Source organism: Argiope bruennichi, chromosome 6, assembly GCF_947563725.1.
Source record: "Argiope bruennichi chromosome 6, qqArgBrue1.1, whole genome shotgun sequence".
NCBI classification, from domain to species: domain Eukaryota; kingdom Metazoa; phylum Arthropoda; class Arachnida; order Araneae; family Araneidae; genus Argiope; species Argiope bruennichi.
This window is the reverse complement of record NC_079156.1, coordinates 123,992,662-124,004,194: the sequence shown is the minus strand read 5'-3', so window position 1 is coordinate 124,004,194 and position 11,533 is coordinate 123,992,662.

The window sequence follows — 11,533 nt, the reverse complement described above, 5'->3', positions numbered from 1 at the left end:
TCCTTTTTCAAAAGCATAAACGCGAACTCAAAATTGAACTTGTCTAAAATATCTTCTGAGAATTTCAAAAGAACCCCTTAATCGATAATAGATCATCATAATCAGATTTCAAATACAAGAGTATTAAGTTTAAAGGACTGCAGGTCTTTAAAAAAAAATCTCTATATCTTCAATCAGTTTTCATTACGTATATTCTTATTTGCAAGTCAATGTTATTAATTTTTAACACCATGCAATTTGTTTTGATTGAAGAATAAATATAATAAATTTGAATAATCTGTCAAATAATTACAATAATTGAAATGAATTTGTACTCTTGAAATTTCGCAGTATCGTAGTTCAACATGAAGTGACACACAGCTATTTTCACAAATTGCTGGCAACGATTCACAGTCACGCTTGCTTCGATGTAATAAAAAAGCATTTTTAACTTTCTCGTATATGTAATGTAGAGAAAGAATAGTAATTGTCAAAAAATTCAGACTCAAGATTTTGACGAACACGGATTCTATTAACCGCATGCCAGGGATTAATAGCCACATAACTCGCCAAGTATCACACGATAAATTCAATAAAAATGATAAATTCACGCCAAAAATTAATATTTCGTTACTGTTATATACCAATGCCATGTGAGGCGTTCTCTGGTATGACAAATTTATTAGAGAGTGTGGGATAAAGTTTTGGAGAGTCCACTCCAACTAGTTTAAAATTTAATTTGGAGGCAAGAAACGTAGTTCAACATGAAGTGGCACACAGCTATTTTCTCTCACTACTGGCAACACTCACAGCACGTCTGTGAACCAAAAACTCAAAAAAAAAAAAAAAAAAAAAACATTTAAAAATATTAATTTAGCGACAAGAAAGGAATTCAAAATAGAATTTATTTATCCTTATCAATAATGATAAAGTTTATGTATGTTTACAGGTATACCATTGATTCTGAAGTTACAAATATGATATAGCTAAACTTGGCAGAGTTGTTCCCTTAAGAGATCTTTGAATTTTACTTTGTTAACACTGGAACGTCCGAGATTTTATTACCTTTAAACTTCTGTCGGTGTCTTTTCGACACCGCGATATAAAATAATTATAATAGCTAAATAATTGCAGGAGTATTGTTCAGTATGGTTTAGTTTTAAGACTTTTTAATATTATTTCATGTAATCATATATTATGACCCTTTATATCATAAAAAACTATAACAAAACAAAATTACCTAATCTTGTAAAATGAAATAAAACAATAATATTCATAAATATTACAGGGTGCGGCAAAAAAACCCGGACAAACAAATTTTAATATAACTTGATTAAAAAATTAATAAATAATAATAAGAGTAAACTTTTACTGATAAATAAATTTAATTGCTTTCAAAGTGGCCGGCTTTGCAGTGGCCAGTGATGCAGAGGCGCAAACGCTTATTGAAATTTTTAGCAATTTGCCGCAAGTCTTCTTCCTTTAATCTATCCCATTCCAGCAAAAGCCATTGCTTTAGAGAGTCCAAACTTTTATGTCGTTTAGTGCACGCCCCAGACTGCAAAATGGACCATACACTTTAATCATAGTATTGAAATTTGGCGAGTATTGTGCCCATTCTCCAGATGATATCACGTCCAGAAAATGGTTCCTTCCACCACTTTTCTCTTTTTAGCCCTGTGAGCTGATTCAGAGTCTTGTTGAAACTCCCGTTTTATATTGCCGAAGAGCGTTTTGGCCCACAGAAACACAACAGCTAGAATGCCTCACTGGTACAGTTTTTGATTTATTATAACGCCCTCATCCACAAAAACCAGAGATGTTTTGCAGCTTTCGCCCCAGACCATGACCGACTTTGGATGTTGGCGATATTCAACAATTGCTGAAGTGCTTGGAGCGTCTAAAGACTAGATCCTATAGTTCTAGGAATTATGAGCTTTAGGACGGCACAGAGCTTCTCTTTAGTGAAAAGGAATCTCACTCAGCGCTGCCTTGCGGCACCGTTTCAAAAGTTTTCGGAATCTTTGGAGCCGCACAAGTTTATTTTCTTTAGTGAGAAGCTGAACTTTTTGGAACAAGCTCTGTTTTTGTCATTCGTTGCTTTGATCGATCACTTATTCCTAGTTTACGAGCGGTCTTTCTCATGGAAACCGAATTTCATTGAACTCGCTTTTTGATAACCTTACGGCTATTGAAAGTATTCACCATACTTTCTGGAACTTTCATTCACTTTCTGGACTTTGACCATCATTGCCAAGCTGTTTGAAACGATCGATTACATCCGACATTGTTTGAGGTAGAACATAAAGCAAACGAACGGCTTCTTACTTTTCGTTTTCCAACTTTAAAACAGCATATCTTTTATTTGACATTGTAAATAGGCCAAAAATTAGTACATATACTAAAAGATACATTATAAAATATGTTACAATTAAAGTGGTAAACAAAAAGAAATGAACAAAAATGAAAAAGAAATTAATTAATTTCTATTCTATGATGTAATAACTTTGTCCGAGTTTTTGTGCCGCACCCTATAGTATATATACAGGGTGATTATAATTAAAGTTTAAGTTTCAAAACGCTATAAGAAAAGAACCACTGATGAGAATGATGTCAAACTTGAACGGCATGTTATTGAAGAAGGCAAAAAGCGTATGGCAGAAGAAAAAATTTAGTTCCAAATTTTAGCAACAGGTGGCGCTGTAAGTGGCAGAATTACGACGAGAAATGATTCGTAAAACAATGGCTAAGGTGTAACTTACACATTAAAACGCATTGACAAATTAGAATTGTCGAGTAATTTTATTTGCATGACTGTACATATCACATTGAAAGGGACAAATCGGTTTCAAGAGTTTTGCGGCGACATACCGCATAAGAACCATTCATCAAAGAAGTTTGGAAATAAGGCGAGACTGGCACAAAACATGTTCAATATGGTGTCCACCGTTGTGTGCAACAAGTTGAAAGCGACAAATAGCATGTTCCACAACAGATCGCTGTGTCTCCGGGGCGATGTTCAGAATGTGTTGCGAAATGCATGCCTTTAATACCGCTAAATTTGCAATTGGAGCACGGAACACAACATCTTTCAGATAACCCCACAACCAGAAGTCACACGGAGTAAGATCAGGTGATCGGGACGGCCAGGCTGTAGGGAAATGATGGCCGATAATTGGTGCACTTCCGAAATGGCGCCTCAGCAGCTGCTTCACGGGATGTGCATGGGAGCGCCATCTTGCATAAGAATAATTCCATCCACACATCCACGCTGTTGCAGAGCTGGAATGACGTGGTTGCGTAAAAGATAAGCATAGCGATGACCAGTGACGGTAGCGGTAACAGGACCGGAAGCACCCGTCTGCTCGAAAAAATATGGCTGTAGGATGAATGATGCCGTAAAGCCACACCACACCGTGACCTTTTCAGGATGAAGTGGTACGGGGTGCGTTTCCAGTAGATTTTTTGTTGCCCATATTCGAGAATTCTGGGTATTGACGTACCCTGTCAAATGGAAATAGACTTCGTCTGTCCACAAAAATTTTCCGCCGCCATTCATTATCCACTTCCATGCAAGCAAGAAATTCTAACGCAAACGTCTCCCTTGCTGGCAGATCAGACGGAAGCAACTCCTGCACATGGCCAATTTTGTATGGATAGCATTGCAGGATGTTTCGTACAATTTTTAGCAACGTGCTCGTAGGCCTGTCCAATATTCGGGGAATTCCTCGTGCACCGACGGTTGGACACCACCGGCCGACCCCTCCTGTAATGCTGTGGCCACTTCTTCAATACCGTCGAATGCACTCGTTTTCTCCCTCTACCAGATTGCATATCAAACAAACCTGTCATTTCTAATTTTTGCATCATTTTCTTCAGACCCACGACACTCATTGGACCAACGCCTTCTTTTATACCCTTCAGTGTCCTGAACTTTTGCAGGGCTACTTTTGCAGAATCAGCATTCTTGTAATACAGCTTTACCAGCAGAGCGCGGTCCTGCAGTGTGACACTCATGGCGAACGTCTGTGACGCGAAATGAGGAACAGTCGTGTACCTGGCGATTTTATAACACTGAAATGTGTAGTGCGCATGACAGGTATTTTAATTTACATCTTCTGCCGCTTACAGCGCAATCTGTTGCTAAAATATGAAACTAAATTTTTTCTTCTGCCATACGTTTTCCGCCTTCTTCAATAACATGCCGTTCAAATTTGACGTCATTCTCATCAGTGGTTCTTTTTTTATAGCGTTTTGGAACTTAAACTTTAATTATAATCACTCTGTATAGTAAACAAAATCGTAATTTTTATGAGAATGCAAGTTTTTTAATCATTATTTATCGTTTTTATGCATAATGTTTTGTACAAACCTCATTTGCAATGGATAGAGAGATATTCAATTTTTCCTGTACATTTTCCGCACACCATTTTTATGCAAATGACACACGTTTTTTTTTTATAAGGCATTTTTATTGCATTCTTTATTTTCTCACTTTTTGCGTTTCCGCGAATTTGTAATTCCTTTAAATTCAGTATTTATTATTGGAACATTATCAATTTCATCTGTACTTTCTTCAGATTCTTCTCAGTCACTTTCACGCAATCTTATGTCTTCATTGGAATCTAAATTAGAACGAGACAGCTCACTACCATCCGATTCATTCTTAGAAAGTTCTCGCAATAAAGTAGCAATTTCATCGGACTTTTTGTACGAGCCATCGTTTCAAGATGTCTGCTCTGCACAAGGTTCGAAAATCGATTTTTTTTTTTTTTTTTAATGAGCAGATAAGCAAATGCTATGTAACGAAACACTTAGACACAACAATTTTAGTACAATTGATTCATTTCTTCTGTGAACCCAATAACACTGCATTCAAGGTCAAATAAATGTGCGACAGAACTTTGGGAAGTTTGTTTTACTTAGTGAACTATCGTTTGTTGAACGATAGCTAGTTATAATGATAAATTGCCTTGGTGTCGAAACGACACCAACGGACGTTCTAGGTATATTTAGTTGTAAATTCTCTCCTAATTAACCTAGAATCCCAAAACGTTTTCTGTGTAATCACTATGGAAAATAATTAAAAGTCACGAAAATTTTTCAAATTCCCTGCTAAAATGCCGAAAGGAGAACAAACGAAACAGGCTCCGGTGTCCAATCGACACCGACGGACGTTCTAATGTTTAAAAAAAATCGAGCTAAATTTTACCATTAACATATATTGACATAAAACAACCTGGAGTTCGTACTCTGAGTAAATTATCACTGAATTATTTTCCTTTAAATGCGATCTCAATTTTTCCTAAGATTCGCTCACAACTTTAAATCGTATAAAGACGAAAACTATACTAATTCTAGATAAAGTATCTGTTACGACATTATCCTTACTGAGCAAGAATTTGGTATCCATTTACTGTAAAATATAACCTAGTTGCCACAGATATCTGCAAGTATATCCTCATGCTTAAGTGTGAATGCAAAAATCAAAGGTCCATGTACCGCTTACAAGATAAGTACGTGAATTCGAACAAACGTTTTAAATGCTGGATGACACTGGATGCCGCTAATTTGTTCTCGGACTTTATCTGAATATTTGCATTACGCAGTCGAGAGTTTCTTTGAAAAGAAAACGGGATTTATAGAAGTGAAAGAAATTTGATGTTGCTCTTTTCGCATTGCGATTTCACTACTATATTGCTACGGAAAATCTGGTTGATCAATGTACAGAGAAAAGTCCAACAAGTTCTATAACGGTTAACGAAACATTATGTCACATGGAAGTACAAAAATACAAATAGGAAAGCATGGGCGAAGGGTACTCAGAAACACTACTGGTAAAAATCAATAATTTACAAATAGCAAATTGCTATTAAACAAAGCGCCCAGAAAGAACTAGCTGGAGGTTAACACTCCAAAAAGAGAATTAGCTCAACTACTCCTTTTGTGTATGCGCCTCCACTTTTATAGCTCCCGTAAACCGGTCATCGAATGTTCGAAAAGAAACTACGAATCTCGAATCCTGATAGAGATATCAACAAGATTCCCACTTATTTGCGAATATTTATATTTGTCCCCAAGACCGGCCTTTGACTTGGCTTCTATTAATACTACCTGTAAAACCTCTCCTCCTTACTACAAGGCTAACTGCTCGTGGAAGCAAAATTATGGATACTTAACAAAATGGTACTAATTTTTTATCAGCCGTCGGCTGGCGCGAAAGTGCAGCTTTAACCATCGCTTTTTTTTTAATATAGTACTTAAGACATTAATGTCAGTACTCGCTAAACTTCTCTTTTTTTATTTTTATGTTATTTATTTATTTTGAACTGACCAAAACATGATTTGATGGTATCTATAAAGTAAAGTCGCAAATATTGTTTTTATTATAAATTGCGTGTACTCTAAAAATCAGTCGAAAGGTGAATGCTTTTATATGATTTGACCCTTTTTTTATTGGTTTGATTTACGAGACTTTATAACGAAAATTTTCGATCACTGTACCATCCATTTAAAGGCTCTGTTTCTGAGAATATGCTATGCGATTTTATAACAATGCTTTTAAAAAATACATACTCTTTTTGTATGGGAATGATAAATTTTATCTACATTCATTTCTATTTTGTAAACTGTCGATTTATTTTTTAATGTATTTTTACCATGGCGGATAATTCAACGCATTCATTCTTACTGATTCAGTTAATGGTTTAATCGATTCTTTCTTCTACTTTAGAATAATTTATCGAAAAATCGAATCCTTTTAATACGATTTGTTTTATTCAAAATTTGAATAAAAATTTTTTTTTTAGAAATTTCTGTTTACTATAACTGTTTCTTTTTAAATTGTACGTCCCTTTTTCTAAAGTAATCGATTGTTAAGAAAGTTCTAGAATTTTAAGAAGAGGCTAAGAAGCGATTGACAGCGAACTTGTTTAACAAAAATATAAATAAATAATACATTCATTTATAACAAGTATTAATGATCGCTGTAAAAAGTGAAATATTGTTTAGAAATTTTGTTTTTTCATTCATAAAAAAAAAGGTTCTTATTAAATCAAATTTTTAGGAACATTTTTTACGATGCTTTTCCATTTATGCATTTTTATATTTTTTATTTAATGTGACTTATTTATTTTTTTTTACAATAATCAATAAAAACGTAAAATAACAAACAAAAGAAATGAAAATTTTTAAATGGTGAGGGAGTATTCAAGACAATTGCTGAATTTTCCAAAATATTTTTATGACAAAAATATTATATTTCAGTGACGTGTACAGACACGTAAGGATTCTAAAAATTTAACTCAAATAGAATCTTTGATTACTTGCCTTAAACATTGTCATAGACAATATAATAATAAAGTATTTTTTTTTATTACTAATAGTTCTGTCGAGGCCATTGTACATACATCGAGTCAGAGCCATTTACTAACAATGCGTTGTATTAAACAAGCTTTAAAAAACTTTTCTAAATATAAATGTTTGATAAATTCCAGATCATGTTGGAAAAAAGAATGAGGCAAGGCTGCAAAAACAGCCGCGATTTACTATTCTTTTATTTTTTTTAGCGATGTCGATCATTTTTTAAAATTAAATATCTGGAAGAAGGACTCTTAATTAATCAAACTCTTAATAAGCTATATTGTATACAATAATCATTTAAAGGTTTTAAATTATTATTATTATTATTATTTTGAACTGCTGTAAAAATAACAATTCTCAGGATCGTCTGCTCATGTTTTATCCATAACATAATTTCATCTGTAAAACGCATTCTAATTGAATCTACAAATTTTAATAATTTTAAAATAAAGTATTTTAATGATGCATATCCTTATTTGATTAACTTATTAGGAGATATTCCGAATATGTAATTATTTAATTTATTATCAAATAACTGCACCCCCCCCCTTCTGTACAGGAATGCCTGTGGTATAACATGACAATTTAAGGCAGTTATTTCAGAAAACGCCATGCGTTGCATTTCAGTTTTGGATTGGAGCAAGCACAAAAAATGCGGGACAAAACTTTTTACAGTCACGTTAAGATATGTCACTACGTTCGAGATGAATTTTTTGAAAAAAAAGTTTGAAAATAATTATATTTGTGAGTATTTGCATTAAAAGTAAAAATATGTATTGAAAAAATATGTATGAAACCAAAATATACCAGGTATATTTTGGAAAAATGTTTTTAAAAATTGGTTAAAAAAAGGTTTTCTTTTTTTTTCCTCTAAAAAAACATCTACAGGTTTATCAAACGATTTGCTTAAAGTTTTGAAAATAACTTAAGAAATATATTATCTAGTCCCTGAACTAAATGATAAACTGTATTTCTATCTATTCTTTTAAATAATAGAGTTCTAATAAATAATATAATATTAATAACTAATAAATAAATAAATAAATTTAGTTAAAAAAAATAGTTCTAATAACTAATAAATAATATTAAATTTTCAACTTTTTTTCATATTGTGAAGTGCTAAAATCACTATGAAATATTTCTAAATGAATAGATTACTTATTCTTTAGTACAGAAATTGCAGAACATAGAAACAATCATTACACCAAATTTGAACAAAAAATATGCATTAATTTTTTTTATTTATGAGGCATTTTTGTTAGATAATTCTATCTAAGATTAGAATTTGAGAAAATAGCATCTAAACATGCAAAATAGCATTAAAATGTAATTAAATGCAGATATAAAAATCAGTGCAACTTCCCAAGAAATGGACTTAAAATTCTAACAGTTTTATAAATAAACCTGTTCAAGCATATTAGATAAAATATATTAAAAAAAAAGGAGTATTATATTTAAAAATTCATAATTTCGCAAACATTTTTATTACAAGATTTAAAACAATTCTATTTTTTTTTCTAGAAAAATTTAATTCGATAAAAAAGTTAAAAATAAGCCTTCATTTAACTCAGGAGAATTCTGATAAATTTTCTTATTGAATTAATCAAATTTATTTTTAAGGGTTTAAGAAAATTATTAGCATTATTTACTAAACTCTACTTTACTATTTAATGTACGGTTCAAATACTATTACAATTTTAATTATATATCACTATTATGATAATATTATATTTTTATTAGGACTATTTATCTTTCATATCTAACGTTTATTATTTTTTGGTACTTTTTTCACAGATTCTTCAGTTTCCCACTTTCTTGCCTGGATTGCACAACGATATGACGTTGTTAAGTTTACCGTTTTATTGTTTTCTATAAAGCTTTCCAAATAGAAATAACTTGACTTTAATCCTCTGTAAATAATTTTGCATGAAGCATTATTTGTAAGTATAAAATATTTACTCTGAACTTCCGAATGTACTTGCGCTAGGTAGGTATGGTTATTTTATACGTTACATTATTTTAGCCTGTGTCTATTCTTCTTCTCAGGAAATAAAATCCACATAAATAGAACCCCTAACAAATATAAAACTTTAGAAGCAATGATCCTTGCATCATTTTCGTACTTCAAGTCCCATAAGAAGCAGTCCATATGTGAAAGCAGTTCCTAAAACGGAGAGAACGTGATTTCTCCTTAAAAATATTACATTGCATCCGGATACGGTGAAAGTCTTGTCGTCCAACAGCAATTTTACAATTGTGGGATTTTCAATGATTGTTCCAAAGCTGGCTCTCATTTCGTATTTGCAGCGTATTATTTTAGTGAGATTCTCCATTTCCATTGGAATTCGTTCAGGTATCCAAAATATTAAGATCAATGGTATAACAACATTGATCAAGTTTATGGCCGAATCCACCTGATAGGTTAAAGCGCTCTGCCTAAAAGAGTACAACATTATCTGAGCTAACAACGCGAAGCAATACGAGAAATGACCTGCACAAGCAATAAAACACACGAAAGAGAATTTCGTTTGTAAGTTGTCAAGCGCTTTGATAATATCCCTTCTGCTGTTGAGACATTTTATCTGGACTGAGGTGGTGAAGTCCTCAGCAGAACAACCCTCCAATTCTTTGGACATATTTCGAATAGAGAAACTGAAGTCATAGAAAATTATACAAAATATCAAAATAAGGCAGTTAGAGTAAGTTGGAAATAAAAAGTAATAAACGAAGGATTTCCAAAACAGTATGAAATACTTTAATAACTTGTTGGACACCGGGATTCCGTAAAAGAAATAGATAAATCCTTTTTCATCTCCACCGAAAACATCAGCCAGTAAAAGCGCCAAACTGTAAATGAACGGAGAAATTAATATCCAACTTGCGAAAATGTTTGCTTTCTTTTTAAAACCAGTATTAAACATGTGCTTTACTCTGTTGATTTCAATTGCCAATTGGCATCTTTTACGAGTCACAGAAAACGCCAATACTATACTGGATGTGATGCTGATTATTCTTTCGACGGCCCATTTTATCTCAAAACCATTTATGGTTATTGTTATAACATACATAACCAAGACATCTAAATAAATAAAAAATATTAAGGTGAAAAAAATGCAGGTTTTGTAATGTTTTTTGTATTGCCCTATTCCAAACCAACAAAGAATTTTAAATACCCACATAATTCTGCAGAAATTCAAATGAGAAGAGGTTCTGTAATATATGCAAACGTTGACGGCAGATTGCAGAATTGACGAAACCGCACTGACAAGAGCAGATAAAAATATGACAAATTTATAATAAGAGTAAAATTTCAGATTTGCAACGAAAGATGTAAAAAGAGCATAACTAACCACCCATTCAGTTTACAGAATATTGACTGTTTTGTTGAACTTTTGTTGCATGAGATTTCCAATAATAGTCAGATGTAGTCAGGTATCGACCGAAAAATGTGAAATGGATTTCTGGTCGAGGGCCAATTGCGGACATTCGAAAACTTATTTTCATTGGAAGAAAAATAGCCAAATGACAATAATACCTTTTTATTTTTCATTTTGAAAATCCAATAAATCAGTAAAAAATAAATTCTAAAGAAAAGTAGACAATCAATAATTTTTGAGATGTCATTGTATAAACATGGAAAATAAAAATGTAAGAAGACTAAATAACAGATTAGTGATGAAAATGACTTTCGATTCTTTTTAAATTAGGATGTAGGAGCTCATTTTGTATTGGAAAAATGAAACAGTATAATGTGTTTTTCCTGTTTGAAATATACAAAGCAAGTATGCAAAATAATTTGCCAGAATATTTCAAAATGATCCTATTTAATAAAATTCTATGTTTATTTATTCATACAGGAGCAAATACAAACTCATGAATCTCCAAAGTTGTTAGTTAAAGATGGTCTACTTACCCGAAAGTGGTTCTTAGCCCATAAACTTTGAATAAATACAGAGGTTGGAATGTCCATACCAGGGAATTTCTGAATGTATGGATTCTCTAAATATCACAGTTGTAATCAATGATACGAATTATTTTATAATATAATGGGGAGAATAATTTAACGAGGTTTCAGAAATATCAGTAGATAAATTGATTCCTGCACCTCCCAGAGACCTAATGAGTCGGGGTGGCATGGTGGTAAGGTCTCGGCTTCGGAACCCGAGGGTTTCAGGTTCGAGACCCGATTCCA